A 3596-nucleotide genomic window follows, 5' to 3' on the forward strand; every position below is an offset into this window, starting at 1 on the left:
GTTACAGGACTGTAGTCTTTTCAAACTCATCCTTCAATGAATCTTTTGATACAATTGAAACTAAGTACCCAGTACTGTTCATATTTGTAGAAAAAAATAATCTGAATGCATTTATTTGGGTCTCAAAGTAATTTCTTCCTGCAACGCTATTCTCTACTTCTCTAACCCCCCCCCCGCGCGCTGTAACCTTATGCCCCTTTTTCACCACCCTGAAAAAAAATAATCTAATCCTGAGCCACCAGTGGTCCTGCAGCTGCATGTTAAAAGCTCACCTTGTTTGTGCTGTGGTCTGTTTCTGGGGGGCAGGTGCAGGCGGCCCACACTGCTCCTGATGTGCTCTTTGACCCGGCTCTTTAAGCTCCTGCTTAGTCCTGCCTCTGTCGTGCACATGTTCCGAAACTTGCACTGCTGTGAGTATCCTAAACAGGTGTGGAGACAGATTGTGTAAAGAAGCCACACACTGACTTGCATCTTGTCTGTAAATCAACGCTTCTTGATTGGAACCCTCCAGTCGACTATAGTTCTACCCATAAGCTGGCTCTGGACTCCCTGTGGGGGTCTGTGATTGGTTCTGATCACTACTTAGACATTTCTACAATGGGCTTCACTTCTCTACCCCTCCTCTGGCTGGGCCGAGCATCCCAGTCTTCCTCCTCCCAGGAAGGAGGAGATAAGTGGAGGATTGATGAGCAGAAAATGATTAAATCCAACCTTGAGACCTCATGAAGCAGGTCAGTGGACCAGGAGTTACTTGTCTTATCAAATATTTACCCCATTTATTTGGATAAAGTTGTGTGTGTGTCGGGGGTCGGCTTTGGTGACATTTGGGACAGTTTTAAGACAAAAATCCTACCTTTGGGGACAACTGGCACATTTTGGGACAAAAGTCGAGTCCCTGTTTGGTTCAAATGCCATTGGAGGGTTGGGGGTTGGGTTTAGGACCAAGGTGTGAATTGAGTTTAGGTTAGTTTTAGGGTAAAAGGTCAGGGTTAGGATACAGAAACTACTGGAAATGAATGGATAAGGAAAGAAATAAACTTGGGTGTGTGTGAGTGTGTTGTGGGCATGTCTTTGCTACATTGTGGGAACCAGTTTCCAGAAAAAGGGAGAAGGGTGTCTCCACAGTCACTAAGASTTTCTTATTTTGTGGGAGTTTGCTCAAGTCATGATTGGACTGTTTGACTGTTGTGGGCGTTGTTGGCCCAAGATTGAGCTGGACTCTCCCTTAAGCCAAATTCACACTCCCTCCGAACTGCCGAAGTCGGCACGGACTGTTGCAGTTTGATGACGAAAATTAAGTCACCGGAGTCCTCAGCGTCGACTCGGCTGCCCCTTTTGGCACAACCCGCCAGCAGAACCTTTTTACCCCCCTCCTGCGACGACGGTAATGTGTGATTGGTCTGAAGTTCATGGACGTCTTTGTGCTCAAAGCGCTTGGACGCTGCATTTTACTTCAACCACTCGGTTAAAAAAATAAAATAAAAAAAGACTTGCTTCCAGAGCCGACAGTTACCAGGAAGCAGACTTTTATAAAGATAGTCAAACCATGAATGGAGATAAAACAGACACTGTGCACCGAGTAAGCTAATAAAAGTTGTGGAGCTTTAACCAGGACAGATTTGTGGATAAATAACATGGGGTGACAGGTCTCTGACTTTTTTTCTGCATCAGACTCCAGCAGGAAGAAACTCCATGCAGTGACGTATGCTGCAGCGGGAGAGGTTTCCCTGGAGCACTGTGTCTCAGAGGCTATGAAAGGTGTGTGTGAAAACGAACCCCGAACAACCACATGACCACGCATCGACTGAAATAGGGTAAGAAGTGCATTTATCCAGGAGAGCCGCTGCTCCTCCACATTAGAGGAGCCAGTTGAGGTGGTTTGGGCATCTGGTAAGGATGCCTCCTGGACGCCTCGCTAGGGAGGTGCTTCAGGCATGTCCAACTGGGAGGAGACCCRGAGGAAGACCCAGGACACGCTGGAGASACTATGTCTCTCAGCTGGCCTGGGAAAGCCTTGGAGTCCTCCCAGAAGAGCTGGAAGAGGTGGCTGTCAAGCTGCTGCCCCTGAGACCTGACTATGGATGGATGGATGGATGGATGGATGGATGGATGGATGGATGGATGGATGGATGGATGGATGGACAATTTTTAATAAAATTGACATTGGTCATCGGATGTTCATCAATGATTAATTCACTTTTGCATTAAATCCAATCTGCAGCAACACAACCTTATCAACTCATAAAAGATTATGTAACTCTAACAAATAATTAGATGTTGTAATAATTAAAACTCATTCCCAGCACTCACTTTGAGCTGGTAAACAATTTCTGGTGATAAGGTTTGATCATGATATTATTTTCAAGATTTGACTAGAATTTATTAGTTTGTCGTGAAAGGTGGAGGTTCATATGCCTTTTTTTGAAAAAACAAACAAGTAGTAAAATGTCTAGAATAAATTCATTAAATGTATCAGAAAACTTTTAGATAAAATATTTGATAAATTAAGAAAACATGTTTATGTTTAAAGCTTGATGAAAGCTTAATCATACTTGTAAAAATGACAGGAACACACGCTGTGAAGTCTTTATCAGCTGAACCAAAGAATGTTTTAGTTTCAGTCTGGATGTATGATTGTTTAAAGGTTATACTGCTGCCTCTTCTGACAGCAGCAGTTTCAAACTTGACTAAATGAGTACAAAGCTTGTTTTCATGCAGGGCTTTTGTGTGATTCCTCCCTCCACAACTATCACTCCCCTGCCTCCCACCGACAACTAGCCGAGGTAATGTTGTAACTGCCTGTCAGCACAGTATGAGTCTGACATCATCTTTATTCCCTGCAAGAAGCAAACAATCAGAATGTTCTACTTTTAACTGGAACACCTTCATTAGCCTGGTCTGACTGGTCGCCTTCCAGGATGRAAGAGTAAACTTCTGATTGGTCGTAGTTGCGTTATAAGTATGAAACAATTGTGTAGATTTATAGTTGGAGTTGTTGGTACAAATACAAATGTAGTAATCATTTTTCAATCTGTTTGGCTCTTCAACATGTTAAAGGTTAAAGCCTGCTCATCTTTGAAGTGACGTTTTGTCAAATAATTATCAGCAGAATCTTATCAGCTGTGATGTCATTAGAAGACACCATTAGACAACCTCCTGTTATGTCAAGTCTGAACACTACATCAGTAAAAAAGCAAAAGTGATTTTCCTGTCTAAAAAAAATCCAGGGACGCTAAATCAACTAGATAAAATTAGAGGCTTTAAAATCTCATTTAAATATGAGAAGTCTTGTACCTAAACTGGATGAATTCAAAGTAATACTTGCTCAGACACAAGCACATGTTATGGCTATATCAGAATCATGGCTGACTCCTGTTATACCAAATTCGTTTCTTTCAGTTGAAAATGATTCATTGTATCGTAGAGACCGTACTGATAGGCTTGGAGGTGGTGTTGCAGTTTATGTTCACAAGAAATACTCACATTCTATAATATTGTCATCTGAGTCTGAATCTCTGCAATTAGAAATCAAGCTTACCAATCACCTTTCAGTAACGGTTGTTGTTACATATAAACCATCCATCCATCCATCCATC

The 3596-nt window shown here is 42.4% G+C and overlaps 1 pseudogene; it reads right to left on the reverse strand.

The window, feature by feature from the left end:
- Window positions 1-272: 272 nt before the first annotated feature.
- Window positions 273-770, reverse strand: LOC106521835 (roundabout homolog 1 pseudogene; annotated as a pseudogene).
- Window positions 771-3596: the final 2826 nt, after the last annotated feature.

The sequence above is a fragment of the Austrofundulus limnaeus genome, unplaced genomic scaffold (assembly GCF_001266775.1).
Source record: "Austrofundulus limnaeus strain Quisiro unplaced genomic scaffold, Austrofundulus_limnaeus-1.0 Scaffold116, whole genome shotgun sequence".
In the NCBI taxonomy this organism is placed as follows: Eukaryota; Metazoa; Chordata; class Actinopteri; order Cyprinodontiformes; family Rivulidae; genus Austrofundulus; species Austrofundulus limnaeus.